The sequence below is a fragment of the Amblyomma americanum genome, chromosome 3 (assembly GCF_052857255.1).
Source record: "Amblyomma americanum isolate KBUSLIRL-KWMA chromosome 3, ASM5285725v1, whole genome shotgun sequence".
In the NCBI taxonomy this organism is placed as follows: Eukaryota; Metazoa; Arthropoda; class Arachnida; order Ixodida; family Ixodidae; genus Amblyomma; species Amblyomma americanum.
The window spans coordinates 154,278,567-154,306,089 of NC_135499.1; positions in this window are offsets into that span (position 1 = coordinate 154,278,567).

Sequence of the window (27,523 nt, forward strand, 5' to 3'; positions counted from 1 at the left end):
GTATAATACCTTGTTTTGTTCAAGACTTAATTATTGCCATTTAGTTTGGGCCTCTACGACGCAAAACAATATACACAAAATTCATATTCTGCAAAAAAAGTTTCTACGTGCCGTTGCAAGTGTCCCCATGTGCTATCCCTCGGAACCATTATTTCACATGTATAACGTGATGCCTGTTACGAAGATTTATGGTTATCGTCTGTGCAAACAATACAAACAAGAGATAAAAAATGGTACTTGTTTCTTGCGTCAGATAGCCAACATAAGTAGTCATCCTAAAGCATACAACACGCGAAATTTTGAGAGGTGGAAAGTTGAAACATGTAGGACAACATATGGATTACAAATGTTAAAAAACCGGTTACCAAGGCTTTTAAATACGTTGCATAAGAAAAACATACAACCCGAAAATATTACTTTCAAGAAATTTCGCCACTACTTTACGAACTAAAAATAAGAACAACAAAATAGTCTCACAATATTCTATCTCAAAGCGTCACTTTCATTTTGCTATGCTGTCTATATATCTCCGGCGATGAGATTTGTTGAAAGTGTGTGCCCTCTTGTTGCAGTCAGGTTTTCGTGGAAACTTCCTTTTTTTCAATGTACAGCTTTTGTTTGCGGTTTCACACTTTCATGCATTTGTTTTGTGGTTGCTGACCGCTACCTGTAGTTGCCAATGTGGGGGCCTGCGGCCTTGTCAAGCTGCCTTAATGACAGCTTTTTCTGCTGGCCTCCGGCATCATGTACGTGTGATGCAAATAAAGTTATTATTATTATTATTATTATTAAATGCAGTCAGCGAAAGTTTAATAACTCCTTTCACTTAAACACAAAAATTGATCGCGAGCAATACTGTCTCACTTTGTGTCCGACTGTGCGCATAAACTCAGTTCACTGAAGAAGGATTGATAGCTGGGCAAGTTGTAGTAGTTCAATGTGGGTAATACAGCGAGAGACAGGCGAAAAACAAAGTAGAAGACGACAAGGACGAGAGCTGACACGCAATAAGTTTTTGTTGAGAAAAACATATTTTATACATCAAAGTAATGCGACACTAAAGAGCCTAGAGCGCTCTCTCACGCAGCACTTTCAAGGAATATAACATTATCAACTCATCTGCCACGTGGCGGCAGATGAGATTTTTTTTTACCCCTAGTCTTCATCATTAATTATCAAGAAACGCAACCTATTTATCAACGAGCAATAAAGAAGACTGGCTTACACGTTATAGCTGTTTCTTTCGGAAGAAATATGCTTCTGTTTTTCTTTTGTGTTTTATCCTGGTGGCCAAACGCAATTTACCAACACAAAGATTTTGTTTCACCACCGGAATAAAACAAGCGAAATCGTGCAGGCATATTTCATGCGAAAGGAACAGCTGCGATATTTAGGCGAGCCTTTCTCGTTCCTCGTTGTTTAAAGAGGTTGCCTTTCTTGAAAATTCGTGACGATGACTAGGGGCAGAAAGAAGTGGGGGTGGAGTAGTTTTTTGACAGGGGTTCACCACGTGGGAGATGAGTTGATAGTATTATATTTCTTGAAAATGCCACGTCAGTGCAAGTTAAAGAACTCCAGGTGGTCGAAATTTCCGGAGCCCTTCAGTACTGCGTCTTTTATAGCCTTAGTCGCTTTGGGACGTTAAAACCCCCAAAACGAAAAACCAATCTAACCAAAGTCCAACAACTCGAGAACTAAAAAAGATATGAGAAAAAGAATGGTTCTATCGAAAAGAGGAGAAACAATGAATTTGGAAGCCAAGTCTGATGACTGTAGAGTTAGCGTCAACAAGAGTGAGCGTCAAGTGGTTCGGACGAAAAAATAAAAAACCCAACAGAAGATAAAAAGTTCAGAAGCAACGTTAACAAGAGTAAGCGTCAAGTGGTTGAGTCGAAAAAAATAAAAAAGGATCATATGAATGCTTCATCTTTAATAATAATTCACAGAGGAAGCAATAGTAACAGCCAAAGTCGCGTGCATAGGCTTTCGCCTCACGTAGTTTGAAGAGTTGAAAGTGCCCCTCGAAATTTTCTGCGTAATGATGCGCGGTTTCAGGCTTACTAGGAGATTTCTTTTATGTTTTTACACTGAGTAGCGGGCGCATACGGGAAGCGAAGTGAGCAAATCGTCGCTGCGGCCGTGCCAGTGAGCGCGCCCCAGAAAATGTGCCGAAAGGCCACTGTGCCTCAGTCGGTGACCGAGAAGCTGCAGGCGTGACATCCCTGGACTGAGCGCTCACTGACGGCTCTCCGTTCGTTCGTCTTGGCGGTAGGAAAAACCGCCCCCACCTCGAGGGTGACCCCCCCCTGCTCGAGCGAAACTATGCGCCGTGTCGTCCCCAATTAATCAGGCCCCGGAACGCTCTTTCCATGTCTTCGCTGCGGGATTACGCTAGCGCCACCTACAGCGTGTTAAAAGAGACTGAGACGCGCTTGTTCTAGTAGACAAAGTAACACAGACACGACGGCCAGTCTTGTTTCTTCGGGACGTCACTGGAGTGCTTCTTGGCCGACCCATCTCGGGCGTCGAAGAACAGACAACAATGCGGAAGACGCGGCCGATGACGTAACTCCATCAGCGTGAATACATCGCTTCCCCCTATCTCTCTGTTTTCATGTGGCCCCCTGTGACATCATGTCAGTGTATGCTTTAATGTTAGTTTTAATATCAGTTTTAACGTCAGTTTTAATATCAGTTTTAATGATACGGTAGCGATGTGTCCCTGTTTGGGAGATGACTTTTTTTTTTGTTCGAGCAATGTGCGCCACCGTGTATATAAAAAAAAAACATACCAGAAAGGCCTGAGGCACTGCACAGTACGCCACTCACTGGCCTTTCCTGCGCTAACTTCGAGAGCATTACTACGTTTCTCAGCTTGCAAAAAAGCACTCCTCCGTGTCGTCTGTAGGCCGTCGGAAACATTAAATGAAAATGCGTTGACCAGTAGAACATCCAGTAGCCTTCACAGAAGTTAGATTCCAGCGACTAAAGCACACTGCGTTGTATAAAAGTGTCCGGAATGGTTTGTATTGATAGAAGTCCAACTGAATGCGCGTCGTGAGATTCCGTTCCTTGCATAAAATAAAAGCATTGCTCCATTCGGAGGGACGGTCTGTCTCATGTGCATGTAACGAAGGGACAATTGTAGCGATCCCTTGCTATGCGCCGATAAAAAAAGTAAAGAGAATAAGAAGTACAAAGCAGTTGCCAGGCAAAGCCCACAAGCAAAGCTTAGGTGATAACAATACTGACTACCTGACTTCAATAAAGCCTGTTGGCTTCTAGAAGTTCAGGCATAATGGTAATCACGAAACAGTCATTGATTAAAATGTGTTTGAAGGTAGTAATCTGTGACAAAGTTGTTTATAATGCCATAAGAACGCTAGAGGATCTAACACTCAATGTACAACGCGTGATTGACTAAAATACCGACACAGTGCACTTGAAAATGGCTGCGCGATGATGAGGAAATAACATCTGGTCCGCTCTGAATTTCAAGGATCTGAACGTTTTTAGGAGAGCTCATAAGTGTAGTGTGAGTGGAAAATCTCACGAATTGCTTTCTAAGCAAAAGATTAATAGCTGTAAACAACGCAACACACATGAGTTTCATAGATAAGCTGGTGAAGAATATTGCAGCCCTGCAGAGAATATGAACAAGGGGAGAGTAAAGAAGGAAAGAGCAATTGTGCAAATCGAAACGGCGCTGAAGTGCATCGTTGACAAAAGGTTTAGAATGTAAAACGCTTCCAGAAAACGCAGCCTCTGCAGCAATGAGGTTAAGACAAACGCAGAATCTTTGTTTCACTGCAGAAGCAAATGCCAACTGCAGAATGGCAAAAAAAATGCATGTGGACATAAAAGAGTGAAAAAAAAGCCAAAAAAACGCGCTTAGATTTGAAGCCTGAAAAAAGAAAGGAGTGCGATAATGCGGAAAGGAAAACACACAGGAAACAATGTGAATTTGTTAGAACGGGACAGCCAACGAACGGGTCGTTACTGCCATTCGTGGCTCCGGTCAACGACCGGTACGTCTTAAATTATGCACGATTCGCTTCCTAAGGCCTTTTAATGCTTACGACGACAAAAATGGATTAAGTTGAATAGAGCAGACTGGCAGGTTGAAGATTGGAAACCGTGGCATAAATAGAGGGGGAAAAGAAGTGAGCCAGAATTAGACTGGTGAAAAAAAAAGGCAAATGGCGGGGAATTAGCATCAAAGCTTGATTTCCATCAACTATCTGAGTAACTGAGCGAGCACTTCGTCGACGCCGCTAAGTGCTCACTGATGCATGGGGCCTGCTGTAGTGCAGGGAACCGATCAATACAGTGTTTGCCAATAAAAATGTCTTGTCTAGGTTATTGAGCAGAGCGAAATAAATTTTACGATACGCACTTCAAATGCAGGATTCTGAAGCTTAAATCACCAAATTAAACAATGCCTCTGCTCACCCTTGCCGTATTTAAGTACTCGCATCGGCCCGAGATTGACTCGAATCCTTTATACTCACATCGTTTCTGTTGCTTCCCTGGTCCAGTAAAACTTGTTGATAATATTTGTGCACGCTGTCGAAATGTTCCATTAAGAATCAAGAGGCAGGAGGCAAAAATTAATGGGACGTTAATGAGACATGCTGTATCAGTGGAGGCGGTGTTTGAGTGCTGCTCCAAAGGTCACAGGATCGAATCCCAGCTGCGGCTTCATTTCAAAGCAAGTGAGGCGGAAAGAGCACCCGTGTACGTGTCAGTGTACGTTAAAGAACCCCACATGGTCTAAATTAACGTGGAGCCTTTCAGTGCTGCACCCGCCATAGTTCCATGTACATCTCCTGGGACATTATGCGTGCCCATACCATACTATTAACGTACCTCAATATGCAATAAATACGATCTCCTACACGTAAGTTTCAGTTTTGTTCAGTACTCCTTGGTTGCCTTCTGGTGTGGCTTGTGTATAGTTTATTAAGCAAGTGGGCAGCATTCTTTTAGAGATCGTAGACTTGTACTCAAGCGCTGTTTTAAAGCAATAGCGTTAAGGAGCTCGTTCCGCAGAAAATCCGGCATCACCGTCGGCGTCGTTGGCGTCGTTGACGGTGAGCCAAAACTCCACAAAAAAAATTCACAGTGAAGCAGCCTAGGAGGCAGGTGGGCTACTAAGGTCATGTAACTTTATCATGTCATCACAATCTGCGCACCGAACTGTGAGCGAATTCAATGGCCACCGTGGCACGCGGCCATTGAATTTATTATTGGTTGGTCGCGCGAGGTTGCTCGGGAAGAGCAGGCTGGGTCTCTCAATCTCCACCGGCGGCAGCACCTACCATCGCGGGACAGTGGCGCATCGCTTAACCTCTGCACCACTACGCCAGGAGTGGTTTGGTTTTGTTTTGTTTATGGGGGTTTAACGTCCCAAAGCGACTCATGCTATGAGGGACACCGTAGTGGAGGGCTCCGGAAATTTCGACCACCTGGGGTTCTTTAACGTGCAATGACATCGCACAGTACACGGGCCTCTAGAATTTCGCCTCCATCGAAGCTCGACCGTCGCGCCCGTGATCGCACCCGCGTCTTTCGGGCCAGCAGCCAAGTGCAATAACCACTGCGCCACCGCGGCGGCCTGCGCCAGGAGTGGTAGGAAGACTGCTAAGTCGAGAATGATCAATTCCACATATATAGACATTAATACATTACTCATTCGCGTCAAACCCTCAGTAGAGAGATAAAGTATCACCTGCAATTTGTGTGAATGCAACCTTGGGTATGGGGAAGTGTGGACAAGAGGGGCTCTTATGATGGCACTTAAGAAGCAGTTCTTAGGAGCTACAGCGGCCACGGTGGGCAGGAGCTGGCACGGCGTTAGCAGGAGACACCAAAGGGACCACTTGAGTGGCCGTGAACACCGACGCCTCGTCGAAGCGTTAGCCACGGCGCAAGGTTACAGCGCAGTCATTAAAAATTAGCACCAGAAGTTTAGATTTTATTCACGCAAAGACGGCAAGGCTGCGGGGAGAAACTTTCCTTTGCCGGTGAAGCTCGTAGAAGAGTATCGAATACGACGTCGTCGGTGAAAGGGTGTTCCAACTTGGCCTGCGCCTTCATCGCACTGTGCACCTGCTGCACCACTCCATAGGCGGTGGTGGCTGGTGTGACGTCCGACCTTATTTTGGACGTTCAGCGCAGAACGTGGTGACGCAGTAAATCTCGGACGAACATAGCAGCACGTGCAATGGGTACAAACGTTGGCCGTAACTTTGTGTACATGGCGACTGGGACTCCGCGTACAGTGAGCGCCCTGGCTTACATCGAGTGGCTCTTTCGAGCGCTCGAACTGCTACTCCTGCGTCTTTGCACCAGCCGGAAGTATGCATAATCTGCCAGATAGGACAGTCTACAAGCACAAACTCGGCTGAACGAGTCCTTCCGTGAATGACCCCGTTCAGTGCGACAAGCTCTACTTGTTCACCATAAGGGCACTTAAAAGACCGAAAGGGGGCACTGGCCGCCGGTGGCAGCACCAGAGGAGTGTCTACGCCCAGTGACCTGTCCGGGACATTCACAACCACCCAAGTGTCAAGGAATGCTTTCATCGTGGGGCTGAGCAGGTTGACGGCAACGAAAACAAATGCGTGAGATGTTGAGAAGAGTGGCCCAAGTTCCGTTTGGCCGTGTTCGACATGGAGTAGGTTGCGCACTCCTGCGGGTGGGGACCGAGCAGTCTGCAGCGGAAGCAGGTGACACCCGCATAGGTGCAGCAACTGCCGCACTGGCGTCAAGTTAGACCTGGTAGGCATCACAAGACACAGTATGCAAATCCAGCCGCCCCAAGGGACAAACCAGAGCAGGGTGTGCGCGCACCGGTACACTGCTGTCAGTAGGGGTCACTGACCCGACGAGAAAGGGGTCTTGGACGCCGTTGGCGGCAGGAGTCACTGGCCCGGCGGGAACTGGGTCTGCCTGAAAACGGCAGCGGACATCGCACCTTAACGCACCAACCTCTGCGGCCACATTGTCTCACAGGTCCCGAGCGAGAACCGCCAACGAAACCGGCGCCAAGCTGTCGCGTCAGAAGACCAAGTGCGTCACTATGACCAGGACTGCGGGCGCCATCAGCTCCTATGGGCAGTAGTTCGTCAGCTACTGGTGGGTCTCTGCTGACGGCCGCATATCGGTTCCGGGAACGGATCTGTTATATCCGACTTCTGACATCAAAAACGTAGTGGAGTCCAGGAGCACTGCTCTGGTGTTTGCTTTAAGTCTGTTCGCTCCTTATGAGAACTCTTAAGGACGCGTTGGGATGACTCTCTGCTTCTCCTTTTACTGGCTCGTCTGCGTCGTGACAGTATTTATATCTTTATCAGTATTTAAAAACAGTTACGTGCTCACTGTACAGCGATCGCATCACGAAATCATCAATGCATCTTCTTTACTTTTTGCCCCTTTCACTCTCCTCGCCGCGTTGAGTGAGGGAATGTGAAGTTCGGCTTCTGAGTGCGAGGTTGTGTGGTTGAATTTCGACGGAGGAGGATTGCAGGAGACCCTCTTGCTGCACGATGCCGATACACGTTAAAAAACACAAGGTGGTCAAAATTATCTTGTTATTCAAAATTACTCTCCCTCTCATCCTTCTTTCACCTCTCCTTGAACCCTGCCGTCCACGCACGCTGTTCAGGTTTCCGCCCTTAATGAGACGAAACATTTAGTGTGGTACTTCTTTACTGATAACCTAACATTAGGATTACTAGTATTCACTCGAATTATTTATTTCCTTCTCTTGAGCGATTGCCGCTTCGTTCCCCGACAAGTGTCCGACGTTCACTAAAGTAAGAAAAGGAAAGCTTTTTGACAACAACAAAAATCCTCCTTCATTACTTAATCATGCAACTTAGATCATGCCAGCATCGGGCATATCTCACCGCACCAGCCACTCGCTTCAAGTTTTCCGTCTACGTGTCCAAACTATCACTTTTTCAGTCACCTTATTTTCATGTGCAGGAAAGGTTTTTAAAGGCTTTCCTCACCGTATCATCGTGATCACTTGCCCATAATCGCTAGCTGAAAATTTAAATATCCTCCTATGTATCAGAACACACGTTGCATTGTTATTTTTCATCTTTTTCGCTGATTCCATTCATTGTGTTATAACCCTTCGAGGAGTCTTTAAGAAAGTAACATGATTATAAATGAAATAACAAGATATAATCGTAACTTTCGACTTCCTGTGTACACCATGAATGACGTGTCATTTCCCTAAGCTGAGCAAAATGGCTGCGCGGGCTACCACAGCGTTCGATACGGTGTGTTGAGCAGAAGCGCACGGCATCATCACCTAACAAACCACACAACAACGAGTGGCTGCAAAGAACAGTTTTTATGCGAGTTACGGTACTTCAGTGACGACTGCCTTTAATAGCAAGTTGCCTCCTAATCAGTTCTGGATGGATAACCAGTTCTACGCCTATGTGTTTCCCATCTCCAGTGCATTCCTGCGATGCATTTTCCCGGTCAATTAACTAACCGCCTAACAGCTCGGTTCTGTTCGCTTCCAAACGTACAGTGAAAAAATGCGAAACACACGGAAGATAAAAATAAAGTACGGCTGCTGTCTTTCCTATTCTTTGTACTCCATTTTCAGGGGCTTCTATCAGTGAATTCATACCAGTTCGCTCATATTGCTTTAGCGGCGCTTTAGGCGTTCAGTAATGTTTAGATTGCACGTAGCAGTAATTAAAAAACGGGACCAGAAGAGATGCGCTGCAATATTTGATTGTCCTCGTGCTCGGTTTATACCGCTTTTCCTGCACGTGTGCGCATCGTAATCCGTCGTCCCACGGTCTCCGAAGACGCGGCGTATTTTATTCTTGGCTGGAATCTTCCGACAGGCGAGTATTCGTCTCAGAGAAGAGGAACAGCTGCACAACGGGAGAAAGGATTTTACGTTCCACTTGCTCCTCTTATCGGATGAGAACGCCCGTTTGTGCTATTGAGACATAGGAAGGAAAACTTTAGATGAATCAAACAAGTGAAGAGTGAGGAAGGCTGCAACGCGACAGCTTTATGGGTGAGCACGAGAGCTTGAGAAGTTCTTGTAAGGAATAAAGATTTCAAATTCAAATTGCCTCGCCTACGTGGAATATGATGTAGCGATGAAGCTGATCACAACTGTTCGTTTCCAAGAACCTGCGGGGGCTTGCCCACTATGCTGTATTATTTCCCTTAATCAAACTGGCTCAAACGCCTACTTACCGTCCTTCTTTCCAAATAATACGGAGGGGCAAACAAAACAAATCTTCCCCTGAAAGTTCTCTCAGCTGACTTAGAAGCCGTTTAAATTGCCTGAGCTCTCCAGGTTGCTCATACATTGCCATTGGAAATAAAGCTTGCCAGAAATTTTAAACTATCCTCTAAATTATATTTCTTGCATAATCAAGTAATCATGTGATTTCCTTTTTGTGTTTCTGTGTTTCTTAAAATGCCGGTGTATACCTTCCTTGTACGTTTGCCAAAATGCCTTGTTTTTGCATGCGATCGGACACTGGATGCTTTTGCTGTGTTAATTCGCTGTTTTCATTTTTTTCTCACTTTACATATTTATGTGGTTGCCTAAATGCCTAAATGACTTGATTTGTATTGGACCGGACACTAGCCATGTAGGCTATCGGTCCAAATATTTTGTACAATTTTTTTTGAATTATGAAATAAAGCTTCCTTTGATTGATTGATTGATTGATTGATTGATTGATACTTTATTTATGCGTGTGCTTGTTCATCGTACTGAGCAAAAAAGGGAGAGAAAAAAGAACATCAGAATCTCATTCTTTATGAAGAAAAATATACGGTACATAGGTGGTGGGAACACCCTTCTGCTTGTCTGCAATAAACAAACACATTTCCTACCGTCATACTGGCCGCTTCAACTTCACGGATGGCGGATACTCGTGGTTTATGACGCGTGAAATTCGCGCAATGGCGGCCACACGGCTTCCTGAACTCTGCAGGTTAATTTATTTCTTTTCTCCCTGCTTGAATATAACGCCAATAAACCAATCAGATTAATCATCGTTTTTGCATGCCACCACACGCCCGGTTTTCATTATTTCACTACTTTCGATATAAGCGGATTTTAACGGCCGCTGCTGTTGAGATGGCTAGGCCTATCATCTGCTAACGTCAGTGGGAGAATAGCCATAGTTCGGGAAAGGGATCAGGAAAAAAACGCAGCTTCTCACCGGTGTTTTAATTTCTCTTTTCTGGAGTATGGCGAACGATGATGAGAGTTTAAAAAAGCGTTTCAACCTGTGGTCGCGCGATTAATCAGGCTTAAGCGGAGGATTTATGTTTAATTCACCAAGATCCAAGAACCTTAACGGCATTATGGCTTTGAAATCAGGAAGCTTGTTCGGTTCGTATTTATGAGCGCCACGTATGCACCCGCAAAGACGCGAGGTCACATCCCTTTCCCTTTTACGGGAAGGACTGAAGTAGGAAGAATGCATCTCTTAGGCGCCAAGACTTTTTCCCGCCGAGGGGTTAATGCTTTTTCCGAGCATCTTTAAAGTCTCCGCATTTTTAGGGGGTCCCGCATCGGTGGCACGTAAGGTTCCCCCTGCCCGAGAGGCGCCACTATAACAAATGACACATCCGTGCTCCTTGTACCCGCTGTAAACGCAGAAATCTGGGTCGCGGATGCGCAGTAACAAAAGGAAGAACAGGCGCGTGCACGCACCCGAATGGAACTGGGAGATATTTCTTATACCGGCCAGGTGGCGTCGCTGGCATCGCCTCTCCGACGCGGCGACCGTAATGGTCATCAATCCTTCCCCTTATTGGAATACTTCTTCGAACGTGTCTTTCTCAGCAGCTCGTTTGTGAGTTGCAGGGCCGGAAAAAAGCAGTGTTCATAAGAATGAAGGAACCTTCGGCAATGCTGGGTACGAACAGGACTTTCTTGCATTCTCACCGTGTGAAAGAGCCCATCTAGGTCGTTCAACCGAAAGTGCTTACACGCATGGACCTTCAAGGACACGTCACGCCGACCGTGTTCACTGGTTTTAATGAGGCACTCACACAAACGTAATAAGGATCATCCCAAAGCTTTTATTTTGTGTTTATTGACAGTGCCTGCCCTAAATGTCTAGAATGAAGTTTAAAACGCTTCAAAATCGCAAAAACTGGCGCTCACTCTATGTGTTATTTCTTCATATGATGTCTGCATAAACTGCCTTATTCACATTCTTGATTGCATAAGTGCACTCCTTTGGCTTAACAGAGTGACGATTCTGGAAAGTCGCACTTTTTCCGCAGCATAGTTGTCGCAACTGCGGTTCTGCTTTCTGAAAGTCTTATTAAAGCCAGACAGCGTTCTTGTCACCGTATTGATTTGTTTCGTTCAACCCTTCCGTTCCTTCGTGGCATTAACACCACGCATTCAGTGTCACCAAATACCAAATGCCTCGTTTAGACCCTATTTGTGTTTTCACCGGAAAACATTTGCAGTATGTTTGTTCACTTTCCCCTATGGCGAATGTATGACCGCGGTAGATGCAGCACCTAAAGTGGCGGACAGTGTAATAAAAACCCGCGTTGGTGTTTCAATCCTTCGCTTGGTTAGCGTGATAGAAATAGAAAGGCTTCCTGCCTACATGCGCCAGTGCACAAGCGGTATTTGCTTGCATAACTGTAAAATTCCATTTGTTCTCGCTTTGTAACGCGTCAGAAGAGTTTTACTGCTGATGCGTGGTCGATATTTTTCTGTCCGGTACAGTACACATAAATGCCTTTCCAGAAATGCTGTGTTATTTATGAGCGCAAACTGTCCAAGTAGATATGAACCATGCCCAGGTAAGAAAGCCCGAAGTTCGCGAGTTAGCTGATTCTTTGCGATAGGAAACGTGTATAAGCATTTTGGGAGCAGTTAAAATCGAATCAAGGTCAGAATTTTGTGCCCAGATGCTTAAAAATAATAAACTTCCATGAAATGCATTAAGACCTTATTTTGGGCTAGTTGGTGAATACTTCAATTGTCTCGTTTTCGAACATTCTTATGGTTTGAATGGTTTGGCGCTTTTTTTCACCAGTTCCATAAACTGCACCAACGCGCTTTTAGAAAGTAAAGTGGACTGAAATGCGACATAATCCACAATATATTCGAAATGTCGGATGTGCACTCTACCAGTGAAGGATTCTTATTCAGAAGCAGAAGCAGAGATATATATTTCTCTTTGTGAAAAAAAACTAAAAGTTAATATTAAAATTAGCGTCACTTAAATTCGCCGCATTCCATTCGGATTTCAACAGCGTTTGTTTCGTTTATAAGAAACCTTTAAAATCTCCTTCTTTAACCTGTGCTCTAAAATTAAATTTGAAAGCGTGTATGACATGCACGGATAATCTTTTCTGTTCTTTTTAGGAACATATTTCATTCTAAAATTCCTGAATTGTTCTTTTCCAACGAACTTGCAAGCACTACACGCTTACACGTTCATCCACGCTACTTCACACTGCTCCTACAAGCCAGTACACTGGCTGCACAGAAATCTGGTTAATGCATTTAGCTAACGATCATACTGTGTAGCGTGGGTCCTTTATTGTTATGTGCAGTGTGTAGTACTGCGTGTTTGTGTGGGTGTGCGTGTAGTGCCTGAAAGTTCAAAAAAAAAAGAAATTCAGGAATCGTTACCAACTCGTCCAACTAAGTGCATTTACCCCAAGTGGTCGAAATTATCCGGAGCCCTCAACAACGGCGTCTCTCATGGCCTTAGTTGCTTTGGACGTTAAACCTCAATAACGAGCCAACCATACATTGTTCTTGTGGGTACGAAATACTTAAGAATATGACAGAAATACACAATATATGCCAAATTCGTGTCCTGATTTTTATGCAATGCCGAATAGCGCCATTTTCCTGCTAGTGTGCAAACCAAGTGAAGATGAAGCTTCAATGCTTCTTGAAGAATTGAGTTTGTCCAAGTACGATATCTAACTTATCTCTTAATTGAGTTATTCAGGTACAAGTTATATCGAGCTGCGCGTCGCCAATGTAGCCAGTGTGAATGGAACCACTGCGTTTCGTGAGCCGAGTGCTGACAAGAACAAAGACAATGCAAAGTGAGGAAAAATGAAATTCCACTCAATATTTTTTATATATTCAGCAATGAAAAAGCTGTGCCCATGCTGGAATGCGAGAAAAATGAATGAGCTCCGAAAAAAATCTTGACAAATCAAGACGTACTCTATTCAACTTTTGACAGCTACAACTGAGCTGCTGCCTCCTGATGATGCACCAGTACGTCATGAGCAGCGTCGGCTGCATGCTTCCTTTCCCGCCGTCCTGGCTCTGGAAGAAAGAGAAGGAAAACTCTGAAGCGCTGACTGGTTCACGTCACCGAGTCAAACAACAACAACAACAACAACAACAACAACAACAACAACAACAACAACAACAACAACAACAACAACAACAACAACAACAACAACAACAACAACAACAACAACAACAACAACAACAACAACAACAACAACAACAACAACAACAACAACAACAACAACAACAACAACAACAACAACAACAACAACAACAACAACAACAACAACAACAACAACAACAACAACAACAACAACAACAACAACAACAACAACAACAACAACAACAACAGCAGCAGCAGCAGCAGCAGCAGCAGCAGCAATGGATACACAGCTCGCCATTCAGAACCACTAGCTGTTAAGGAGTGGCTGCTTACAGTGGGAAGAAAACCTAACACTACGAAAAAGGGCCGTATACTGTTAAATCAAAGGAAGCAAATGGCCTGCAGGGACTCAGAAATGCGGAGGGTCGTACATGCCATGTTCTTTCTTTGACAGTAAGGTAAGAAGCCTGCGGGGCAGCGGCCGTAGCGAGGGGTAACTGCGCAATTAGAGGGGAGCGAGATTTATGGCAGCGCTCAAGAACGAGCCTTGTCAAGTCTGATTAATCTCAGCGCTCTCAGGTTGATAACAGGTGCTTTGCTGGGGTTGAGAGTTGGTAAAAAGCCTCGGCATACTATATCGGCAACTCTGTTATGCCTGGCGTGCCTTCTAGCCCAAATGAATGAAGACGCGGACTCCCCGACCAGGATTTCCAGAAAACCATCGTGAAGGCGATTGAGACTTCTGAAGAAACGCTGCTGTCTGGCGCTCGCGGAAGCAGTGGCAGAAGCAGAGACGACAATGGCATCTCCACGTGGTCGAGCATGCCATCGGGTCGACGAACGGGAGCGTTGTTCTCATCAGTCACGCTAGGGTTGACAACTGACGGAGAGCTGCGCCTTCGACAGAGTTTCCGCGTTTCGGACAACAGGCGAGGAAGTGCCAGGTCTTTCATCCCCCTGATGGGAAACGGCTTGACATTCCTGTACCACGTGGGCGCATGCCGGTGCAACGAGGGTGCCACGTGGCCGCATTCCGGACCCACGTGCGCGCCCACCTGGCAGCTGTGGTGACAACAACGTGACCGTGTCTTGTACCCTTTTCATCGACGAGCTGAGAGAGTACCAGCACCGCCCCTGCCTTGGGCGGTACCATCAGTTTCATCATCTGCACGTTTGATCGGACATCATTCTTTGAACTGTATTCCCCAGTCAAGGATCTGTGGAATACGAATGGTATTTAACGAGCTGCTGGTTTGGTACCTGGAGAGAGACCCTTTGCTGGGAGACCCCGATTGCGGAGAGACACCCGTCTCTTAAGACTCCATTTTACTGAGAAGCATTCTCAGTTACTCTTACTTGTACATAATGTGAATAATCTGTATAAGTTTTCTTTGCTTTTCCTTCGTAACCACGCCTCCGATGCTCCTCGTCTCTTCGGCCCGACGAAGCTACCTGAGTCCCAAAAACTAGTGGCAGCGGTGGGATGTTGCTACCTGAGTCCCACCACTGCAAAACCCTGAAGTTCGCTTTCATGTACAGCAGATATGAGATTTGAGGTACGTATAAGTAATGATCGCTCGAGGGTACTTTAGACATCACAAATCGATAGAAGAGGCACCTTAAGCAAACAGCAAAGAGGCGAAGAATAGGATTCTAGGACAACAGAAGAAAGGAATCATTTCCATGGTTAACGCTGCCCGCCCTTGCACATTGGGGCTAGCGACAAATGAATACTGACGCACCAGCTTGGCCGTGAAGTCGTTCACGTACAAGTTAATGCTAATTGTTTGTTCACTAGAGAGAGGAAAACCAATTCTCATTATGAGCAGCCCTTGCCAAAAAGTCCTTGGGCCATCTGGCTTAGTTCTGAGCCATCTGCAGTGAAGCCCTACTCCCCAAAAGAACAGAAAGCTCTTAATAGGCGAGTACAAAGGTTCCGATCACCACGCTGAGATTTAGAGGTAGCGAAGTGTCATAAGTGCTGCGCTACTAGTGTGAAAAGAAAACGTTGTGTCCTGCACACTTTTGATCGCGGCCGTACATAACCAGAGTGAAGTGCGAGGCCACGTTACAAACGCAGTATGCGTTGCATGCCTGCCTAGGCACTGCGAAATTTTACATAGATTTTAATTTTTTTTTCGTTATAAATAAGAGGACCGCTTGGCAGAGAAAGCAATGCAAGAGTTTTTATTTAATTCCTACGCACAAGTACTCAGCGGAATAACAACTACTTGTACTTCTGTGGTTTGTTCTAATGCACCTTCGCAATAGAAATCATAACAAACACATTAGACAGAGAGCTGAAGTTCAAACCACCAACTAACAGCACTTCTCAGAAGGAAATGAAAAAGAAAAAGAAAGAAGAGAAATACAGAGAAAAACAAAAACAAATGCGCTCAAGTAACAAAGTTCTTTCTCGAAGACACAAAAAGAAATGTTGCAGTACTCTGAAGATGAACAGCTTGATAAGCTGCGAAACTTTTTATAAGCCAGCATTAATACACTGTCAGTGAAATGCCACTTTTGTCGCTTGTGTGAATGAAGCAGCCGTGCGCTGCGCTTTACCTGATGTGACGCAGTGGTGCATGATCAAAACAGTGCCCCAAGGCCTTCCATTTCAGGACAGCGTTTCAAGACTCTGGGATGTATTTATTTTTTCTTTACTATTTCAGTCGTGCAACTATGAGAAAAGCATGGAAAAAGTCTCAAAGCAAGACTAGGAACGTTTACGCCCTAGAAAAAAAAACTACTGCGACGAGAACAAAACTTTACAAACGCGAAGCGATTCTAATTTAATGAGCACTCTCTTCTGGTGCACTAGAGCATAAGTGTTGCATAGCGGGGAAGCTGCCACATGTCTTGTTTCTCGCTATCGCGTCACTCGTTCTAACGCCTTAATCAGTCACGCTAAGCGCGGGTGCAAGAACGCTTCTCTTTTCAAGAGTAGTTTACGTAAATTATGCTTGTTTTTGTAACATCCATGGTTACGTGAATTATAAAACTGGAGGACGGTTTCCAACACAAAATTGGTGTTTTAATTCTTGGAGCCCAGCCATGCTCCCAGCTGTCAAGGTTTCAACGGCCAGCGCTACCTGCATCGCACAAATGTCCTCGCTTGATGGCTTTGATGCTATGCACTGTGCTGCGGAAGCGCGTCTTGGAAATAGGAAAATTTAGTTGGAGTGCGGCATCAGCAACTGAATGCCTGTAGCACGTTTGCACATAATTAGACATGGGTTTCTCCTGACGTTAAAGAATTTTGAATCATATAAGCAACTCTTGTTCAGTCTAGTCGGTTCATGATGAAAGTATTCTGAAGATGGCGCGACCAACACGGACAGGAAAGACACGCAAACGACGACACCAGCGCCACTTGCACTCCAGTTGATGTTGCATCAAGCCTGCCTTTTTTTTTTACGACAACCGAGCCCTATCAGAGGTACATCGAAACTACAAACAACAATCAGTCGTTGATTCTTCAAGAGAAAGTCTAAAATTTCGGAGGGGTGAGGATGAGAGTTGCAGTCACCTTCAAAGGATTTGTTACGCTGGCGATGCATAGCGAACCACACAGACTGGCCTGGAATGGAACCTTTTCGGATGCTTACTTTTGACAAAGGTTGTATGTTGCAGTTGTTTAGGAAGCACTTCGTTGCATGGGCACATCATGATTAAATTGAGCGATAGAACAGGGACAGAGACAGGAAACACGTACACATACAGAGCGCACCCAAAGTGCGCACCGTTCGATTGGCTAGTTTAATCATGAACGAGAAGCACCAACAAGCACGCAAAAAGCCCTCCTTGGGCACATCAGTTAGACTGATGCACTTGTGCATGATGATAATCTAGTTTTCATTGTCAGAGGAATGTGCGATATGACCAGAACCAAACACTTGGTGATTCAATCGAGCACATCTTTGACGGTAGTCTTTCTGGTTGGGTTGATATAAAAGTTGAGAAATACTCGCACCAACCGATAATTTATTTTGAGTTCAGCGTTTCGAAACCAACTAATACCCCTGTCACACTAGCAAATTTAATGTCATTCCAATCGAATATCATTCGATGCCTCGAATGTCATTCGGTGTCTTTCGGTGCTACACGGTAAAAAATAATGTCATTCGAAAATGATGGCAGTGACGATCAGTGAAAAAAAAAATAGTACAATTGAAACACATCAACGCGCATAAAATATGTTACAAATTGTTGTGTAGTGTTTTAAGAGGGGGTGAGAACATTTCTGTGCAATATTATACGCTTAAAATATTATTTCTGGCCATTCTGCGGCATTTCAGCCATCAAAAGCCAAGCCAAGTACAAAGTCAACCACAAATCCGAAAAATGTAAACAAACAAAATGGCTGACACGGTGGAGCGCGGCGTCGCGTGGAGCGTGGAAATCACTTCTGAAAGGTGAAGTGCCCAGTGACATATTTAAGTACTTCCGAGCTAAACGAACATGTAACGCCAATCAGCAAGAAATACGCAACCCAAAATGATCGGCGGTCGCGGGAAAGGCCCTGCTTCACGGTCGGCTGCTGCCGTTGGCTGCTGCTGGGACCGAGAGCAATAGCTATCCACGACAGCTACAAGTGTGAAGAAGTTCGCGCCAAAATTAACATTTATAGCAGAACTATATAAATACAATTTCTAACTTTGACAGTGCGCACACGATTTTTTCGCGTCACTTGTTTCTGCTGCGCGTATGGTGTCCAGAGTACACATTCAGTTAGACACCGAATGCGAATGAGTTTCGTGAACTCATTCGATAGCGAATGTCATTCGAACCTAATGACATTAAACGTTTCCGTGTAGCAGCAGATTAATCGCATTAGGTGCGAATGTCATTCGAAACGAATGACATTAAATTTGCTAGTGCGACAGGGGTATTAATTCCGTCTTCACGGGGGAATCTTTCCTCTAGTTTTCAGGGAGCGAAGTGTGCTCCTCATCGCCTGTCTAGTGCTTCGTAAACTTGGCAGAGTTGGAGAGAGAGGCTGAGAGAGAAAGCGTTCTGGCCGAAAGTGCTTTTTCAATAACTGTGCGGTTCGCGTTAGTGCTTATTTTATTTGGTCCATCAGTTTCTGATTAACACCATTTTTTTGCATTAAAGCTTTAACGAGTGCTCATGGACAGGTCAGAGCTAAATAATCAGCCAGCGAGGCAGTAAGCGGTACTATTTTGTTCATTAACAGAAATCTATGAAGGTTACCTCAACTTGTTTAAACCGCAGCGGTGGCCAAGTGGTTTGAGCATCCGCCTCGCATGCGGAAGGTGCGGGGCTCGATCCCCAGTGCCGCCGGGTACCCACCGGTGTATAAATGGGTACAAGCTTTCCCCTGGTCTGGTGCTCGGCTTATTTAGAGTGAAATGCTTGGAGAATGGGTCTTTGACCCCACCTTGAGAAAAAAAAATACCTTGTGTCATGGCGCTCTTTGGCCATAGATGCCCTTGCGCCATAAAAATTCATCATCATCATCATCATCATCATCATCAACTTCTTTTAGAGCGAAAGCTCTACTTCACGACCAAAGCTGCAAAAGCCGTTCCACCACTGAAGCATGACATTGAATTGACCTTGTGAGCCTAAATAAAGTAAATAAGTAATATAAATATTCCTAGACTAGGCTGCGAACTCGCGGTGGCGCTGGCCACTGCACGAGAGTACTATATGCTATCACCGCAGCCGATCGCAACTCGTGTTAAACTGCAACACACTCTCGCGCTGTACAAGGCACGCCTTCTTCGTCCTATAAATATTTCCCTGATATAATGAAATCGTAAAATACTAATAATGCTAATGATATATGATAAAATCTTAACGTCATCGTCAGGCGTGCCGACGGCCCAGTAAAGCATAAGCATAAGACAATCATGCTTTCGCCGATCTGCTTGCTTTAAACTACCTCAACACCCTACTGCATTTCTTGTAAATAAGCCATTATATTTTTCATCTCTGCTTCATGTCAGTCCTTTTCGGGCAATTCGTAACGCGCATGCTACAGGACAATCTCTTAAGCACACTGCGGGTGTCAAACTAATATCAGCTCGCACGTTCTTGGTTACATAAACGAGGTTCTCTTAATGCATTCACAGAATACGGTGAAGATTTCCCAGCTTATCTTGTAGGAAATAAACACGGCCGCGTAACTCATAGCATTTGAGAGCTGTGCTGACAGCTGATGATTTGCGCCCAGAGTACGAGCACTTAACGGTTGGTGTCAACACCTCAAACGTGCAGTTTTGTCGGTTTAGACGCAGTGTTTAAAGCAACCGAATATACCAAAACAAAAATCAGGCGATTGTGATCAAGGAAAAAAGTAACTGCACGCATGAAGGCTGTAGATTTTCAAACAATTTTGTAGCCTCTAAAGGCCGCGAAACATTGGGGAATGGTGGAGCCGTGGACGCGTAAATTAGCTACAACTGCTCTTAATTACCCTTTCGAGGCACGCGCCCTAATTAAATTAAACTGGCTATCAGCGGAGACAGGGTGTAGGTCACGCGAGGGAAGAAAAAAGAAAGAAAAACGACCCACAGACTGACACATGTAAATTTAGAGGAAATTATCGGCGCCGGTGATCCATAAGAAAAAAAGAAATTTGTGCGGTGGTGTTGCAAGCACAGGCACCGAGAGAAGCGGCGGAAACGCTCTTTAGCCGACACAGATGAGTTAAACTGTGGTTATATTCATCGTGATAATGATGATTAAGGCTTTGAACCAAAAAATATGCCGCCACTGAGAGGAAAAAAAAGTCAGAAATTGAACACTGGAATTACAAAGTGCTGTCTTGAGATATTCAGCTCCACAAATCTCTAACAACGCGTGTTCATGAAAATCAGCAATTATAAGGCACTTGGTACTTACCTGGAATGATGGTAAGATTGTTTAATGCTTATTCAGGCGCGCGCAGTACACTCTGGCACAAGGACTAGTTGCAAAAAAACAAAAAAAAAACAAGACAAGACAGCTACGTGCGCGAAACTAACTAGTCCTTGTGCTGAACTATAGCGCGCCATCCTGAAGATGAAAATCCAACTAGCCGCCATTACAGCATTGCTTGTTAAATGCACTTAGCAAGCAGAGAGAAAATGAGCGAGCACATATCATGGTTTAGCACATTGCTTTATGTTATTAATAAGTTTGTTCAATGATGAGTGGTTATTTGGGCACGAAACGCATAAAGCATGGTTAACTAGCTAGGTCTGGTGAGCAGGAATGTAGACATCTTGAATATGCTGGGAGAACATCCATACTTGAGATGGATACTTTATGCCCAAAAAACAAGACTTTGTGTAATTTTTTTTCCCTGACTCTTACCGGTTTGAGCATCATTTTTTTTATTTTAGCCATAATTATTGACTCAGGGCTTAAGGAAATCTTGATTATATGAAAACGGATGTTCCAAATGTATCAAGCCCAGAGGAGACCGATAATAGGGTCCCTATGTTCAACGAGAGACTCATTGCCGCAAGGAGCCAGATTCTTGTTTGCCCAATTGCAGTGCAGACCACGTACCGTCTTGTTGCGTCCAATTCCGGATTCCTTGTTAAAGAGCAGCCACGTAGGAAGACGGCTTATTTAAGTACGTTGCTTAATTTATGAGAGTGAGACACCTGTGTACATAGCCTTAGCTACAGTGAGCAATGCAGTTAGGACGGAAACCCGCGCCTGATGAACTCGCCAAACCATGTCCGCTCCTCACAAACATCGCGCCCTCTTAGCGCAAGTGATGAGCGCAAGTGAAACACCACAACGGTTGTTGGCATTGAGTCGAAAAACTTTTTTTACTATACGCAGTAACTGATTGGACGCCAAGACATAGATACACGAAGATTTATTGTGCTGTTGCCAGGGGTCACACAATCCTTCAAATAATAAACTAAGCGATCAGAGCATAATACTTTTCCCCCCTCATTGGAGTTTCCCATACTACAAGTTTCATTCACTTCATTTTTGGCAACATTTGAGACTCTAGATTGTGCTGCACTATGATGCTCGTCTTTGTTTCCTTCAACCCCATTGGTCGGCACCTTCGCTAACGTCAAGGCTGACACCTAACAAGTGGTGTCATTGGCTGTCTGTCGGTTGTAATAGAGATCTTGTCCACAAGTCGTGAGAAAAAAAAGAGGACGAAGCGATAATTTAGCCTTCGCAAAATAGGGCATCACGAAGAATTCACCGGTGTTGCGCTCCCACGTGCATTTCCTTTTCATTAACTGCGTTCAAGTGAATAGTCACCCGATTCTTGGCCGATCCCCCAGTGTGGGTATGTGCCACTTTTTGATAGGCTAACAACAACAACAACAACAACAACAACAACAACAACAACAACAACAACAACAACAACAACAACAACAACAACAACAATAGGGCATCCGAGGCCGCACCTTGATTCATGGAAACTTCGTGCACAAGTCTAGCTTTCTCGGGCAAACATTTTGAAAATTAGAAACTTGTAAGACACTTTTAAGGAGACATTGAAGGTAATCGTCCATCATTCTGATATGTAGCAAAATCCTTCTTTTAAAGTGTTTCTATCGATCGCATCGAACAGTTAATACTGCCATAAAAATACCAATTGGGAACGCTTTTGACGATAGCAAAAACGTGAATAGAAAAAAAAATTACAAAACTGCGTTGGGTGATTTGAGAATATATTGATTGTTATAGTGAGATCTTACATTATATCAATAAATTGCGTTCATAATCGGTTTCCCGCTATAAAATGCTTTTTTTTTTTTTCAGAATTGCTGGGTATGTTACGAACACTATTGGTGGTGTAGCGAGGAGATTGCGGTTTTAGCACAGGAAGCGACACATGATTGCATGGAACTAGCATAGAAAAAAAATGAAGACGTGTGCCACATACAAGAGCGTACCGAGCATAAAGAAAGAGATAGAAGCTGAATATGGTCTGCGCAAGACCGAACCTACAGACAAGAACTCGTGGTTACAGACTCTTGTCGTGTTATCCGGTCTCTACCGTCTTTGCTTGTTTAGAAAAATACGCTCTTTTCCTATTCAAACAAAGTTTGCGTTGTCTATTTCATGCGCTGCTTTAAACTATCGGTGCATGTCTTTACCAGAAATAAACTCGTATACTACTGGTAACCAGTAACAGGCAATTATTAAGGAAAACGCTGCCCTAGACGAACAGCGAAAATGGTGGCGCTCGACCTCAGAAAACGGTATCAGCCTTTTTTTTTTTAAATTGTGCCAAGGGTAGAACCTAAACAAAAGAGACAACGAGGCCATTAAAGAGCCAGCCGCCGCGGTGTCTGAGTGGTTATGGCGCTCGGGTGCTGGCCCGAAAGACGCGGGTTCGATCCTGGCTGCTGCGGTCGAATTTCGATGACGGCGAAATTTTAGAGGCCCGTGTGCTTTGCGATGTCAATGCACGTCAAAGAACCCTAGGTGGTCGAAATTTTCGGAGCACTTCACTACAGGATCCCTCATAGTCTCAGTCGCTTTGGGACGTTAAACCCATATAAAGCAAACCAAATCCTTAAAGTGTCTCGCGTGTAAACAGGCGAGAAAAAACACCCAAGCCCATACCTTTTCAATGACATCTCTGCCTTTATCAGCGATTGGCTCTCCGCCCAGAGACTCTGGTTACGTTCAGGCCAGTCCTACTTCGAACACGAACCAAGCCAAATGTCTTGATCAAATGAAACGCGCGGCTCGGGTCACACACAAGCCAGGACGACCTGCTCAAATCGGCTATGACGGGAAAGAGGACGGTTCGGACACACCCGGTAATCTAAAATTCATCGGGAAGACAATGACTAAGGAGAGACAAGGTCACGCAATTCCCTTTTCAGAAGACACTGAAAGAAAGCTGGGTCCCCGGGACGATGTCACCCTTCCTTTACGACTGATGTAGCTGCTTCAGTTAGAGCAGAAATGCTGACAAACAGTGTCTTTAAATTTGTGGTGCATTAAGCATATTGACGCTTGACGCTACTTGTGCCCCGAAACATTGGTATAGACCTCACATAATTGAAAAAGATGAAGTGTAATAAAACCAGAACGCTTTCCTCTAGCCGAAAGCTATACCAATTGTCGATAAACTGAAATGCCATAGCAAGTGTCTAAATATTTGAATATGCAAAGCATGTTTTTTTGAGTAAATCGAAGCGTTCCTTGGCCTATTCGCAAGCGAATACGCAGGCTAAAGGCGGACTAACGTGTATCGACATCCCATTAATCAAAGTATATTTACTGTGTGTGTATATGTAGCTAATAACAATCAGTGAGAGCCCATTTGCTGGGCTAATGCGACCAAATTTTCAAGCAGGCAGCGGAGAGTAATTGAATCCTTTCCTCATGGTTAAAGAATGCAGCGCGAAAAGACAAGGCCAAACGAAGAAGTGGACAGGACTGGCGATGCCACCCCATGGCGCAGGACTGCCACCGCATGGCGCTGGCGTTGAGCCATCCATGGCACGTTAACGCCTTAACACCCTCCAAGTTACTGTTCTCCCTCGCTGTTAAATTGACTGATGCCCATTCACGGCGCAAACACACCTTCAGCGACTCACAGACCGACTGCCAAGCTTACACAAGAGGTGACTTTCCACGCTAAGTTTTCTGCATCCTGTGGCATACTCTCCAAACAGACCATGTGATTTCCTGGGTCTCCGGCCATGAGGGCCTCAATGCAAACATCAGAGCTGATGACCTAGCTCATGTCGGTACTCATCGAGCGGGGCCTCCTCACCCTGAGCTCTACTCCTTATCCGCCGTGCGCCACACGCCTAGAAACCTTGCGTCTTAATGTTACTACCTGTGCATTCCACTCCCAGAAATATGTTGAGATGCGGCGCAATGGCTGAATCCATAAGATCGAAGTAAACGCATGGAAAGTTTCAAGCAACTATTTTCGGCGAAAGCTGCCAAGGAGTTAACGAGGGACACTTTTTAAAATTTCAGGCGCAAAGAGTAAACTTCCACACCAGTGTTTCTCTTCAGTCAACTATTCATTGTTATTAATAATTTGAGGTTTCCAAAGATAGCCAGGGAAGAATAGATATTTTGATAAGCGTCATTTGCTGCTGCGATTTATTAACGAATAACAGGTTACATGCAATGATTGTCGGTCAGCAGATGAAATCGGCAGTTTTCGACTTTCAGCGTGGTAGCCACAGTGGTGTGCAATACTTCGCTCTGACTTAAATCACGTCGGGTTCCAATCCTTCAACATCGGCGTATGTTGGCACGAGCAATACCGAGACGCGGAGAATTCTTCCGTGGCACGAAGGGCAATTTCAAAATGTAAAGCCACTTCCGCCATGAATTCTGAGGCAGTAGAGATGCACGAATTTGTTGCGCAGTTATCGAGAAGGTAACGAGAAGGTAAAAGGAAATCTTGTGGGTGTCCCAACAGAGAAGCAAGGCAGTGTACCAGGCTCGTAAAGCTTGTACGAGGTCTAATGATTTCCAGTAGAATTTTATCTGGAACAACTACCAGTGCCATTCCCTCAATAACTCTGCCGGGACTGTGAACCAATCTGCTTATTCGCAAAAGGTAAACAAGCACTGACCTGCAGTCACGAATTGTTAAATTAAAAGTATTACCCTTTGCTAAGATTACGTCGCTGTGTTTACTATCTCAAAAAACTATTCTCAAAAACATTATCTACGCAAAGATATGCGTTTTAATGAAACTCTGAGGCAGCAGAGCATGCGCAATGTCAGCAACACTGTTCACACTTAAACATTACGCCTCACATCAGTAGACATCGATCAATCCTGCAGTGTTGTGGCTTTTTTCCCATGAAATTGTACTACTATCATCAACGTGCTTCGGCCATGTATTAGTGTGCAGGACGCAAATACACTTTCATTTTACTATCCTTCTTTTATATTCTCTTTGTCACTGTTGTGTGTGCAGTCGACGCAGAGATAGTACTTTTGACAGCAGAGCGCTGTGATAACGCCCAATAAAAGGATCGCATCAGTGTCCTCCGTAGACGTTGGTAACAGCGGCACATAACTATTTCTATGATTAACTTGCAATACATGATAAAATCATAGCCACTGCCACGCTTAACCATACTCGAAAAGGACATAACTTAATCGTGCCACTGGATAAAAGTGCGCGGGGCATCATGCGCTCTTCCTGGTGGTTTACGTGGTTGAAAGCCATTCCCCCCTTCTCTCCCTTCATCCTTTGATTTGCACGTCACCTAGCGACTTGTGCAAACGGGCCAATTGCGATAAACGCAAGTCAAAACAGGAGCAGTACAAAGGGCAAATCATCAATTGGGTCACAGGGATAACGAAGTTCACAGCGTGCAGCCCAAGTTACCAGAGCGCGATTCTTCACGGCCCGATTGGTTCGTCATTTTGCACCTCTTTGACTAGGGCCTGTCGCCGTACAAAAAGAGGCCGTCACCGTCTGGAAGATGCTGAAGTAACGAGCGTTAGCTGTTTGGTTTACTAGACGAAGAAAGGGAAGAAGAACGCGCCCGTTGCCCAGTTACACCCCCTCAAGATACGTTCCAAACGAAACTTGCTTCGTTTGGGGGGTCGAGGTTGTCCTATAATTCGACTCGCGGCGCGATATGGTAACGCTTCAATTAGTAATTGCATGTATACAATGTTTACTTATTACTTAATTGTGGTTTTATTTCTATACCACAGACCATAAGGTTTTATTTGCCTACCAAATTCGGTACACAACTGTCCCCGGATGGGTGCCCCTTGCTGTCTGAGCATATATATAGCGGAACGAATGTATACGAGTGTATCCTGATACCTGATACCCTATTTAATATGTGCTGCGCGTCCTTGGATCCAAGATATTAAACTTATTTTCGGAATATGGCCGAGTGCTCGGCTTGAAACACTCTGACACGGGTCGGCCCGGTATTGCACTGCCTCCGGGATCGGCCCGGGGCATATCTTTGCTCTCTAATCCTTCAACTCTCCTACTTTCAGCACGGGGCAGCGAGCGTGGTTCGGCTTGAGCCAATAGGCAGGCCCGTGCACTTTCCTCTTCTTTCTTCCTATCAGCAGCAGCAGCAGCAGCAGCAGCAGCAGCAGCGAATGTATACACGTATAGCGGTCCCGTAACGGGACAGTGTTCCTCCCGATGTAGGCAATTTTTTGGGGGTGAGGAAGGAAAGGGATGGGAGGGCACATCCGATTTTATTGGCCGCCATTTTGGATTCGAGGAACCGAAACTATATCGCAATTCTATCTCCTGAGGTCATTCTCACTTTGTTCCACCCATATCCACCATATTGCACCGGGACGTCATAATTGGCACGCGGCAGGTGGTTGTCTCTACAACATTGCTGTAGATGGCGCTACAAGTCTCCATGCGATATATGCTGTTTTCTAGTTGCTGCACAGATGGCACTGTGATCTCAAGGTGGCAGCAGACCCCATGAGATCTCGAAACGCGATGAGTAAGAGCTAACGCTCTTAAAACTCTAGGGCCAAACATGAATGGACCAAGCACGTTAACCATGACGCTGCGTGGCCATTAAAATGGAATTAAATAAAATCAAGCTATCATCGTCGTCATCATAAAGCTTCGAAGCTCATTGTAAAATGTGCTTGATTTTGTTTTGTTTTCTCTATTTCTTTCAGCCTGAAAAGCTCTTGTTTTTATACTTACAATGCGTCATGCATGAAGGAAGCAGACTTCGTGGCTGCTGCGAAGCCCACTTTCTTTGCGAAGTCTACGGTGGTAGATTTTAAATTTCTTAGATTATGCTTTTTCCATCCAGATGCGCCAGGACGGTGGATATTTCACGAAAAAAATATTTGCCATCATTCAGTTCCTTTGTGTACTGTGCGTGGTGGGTAACCTGGCGTACGCTTTATCTTATTTTGGATTCTTGTTGCATAGGTTATTAAAAAAAACCTTCATTTAATTACTACCTACACGGACAAATATATAATGGAAACTCAGGGACGTGGCGCCTCTATAAGCAGATGGAGATTTCTGAACTTCAGGCTACATGTGCTTCGCTTACAATGTCAACGAAGGTGGGATCTACAAAAGAGATGAGGAACCTGATTTAGGTTTTTAAAGAAGGAGGAAAAACTTTATAAAAGTGATGGGGAGTTGAGCGAGCTTATGGGTGGGGCTCTCATTCAAG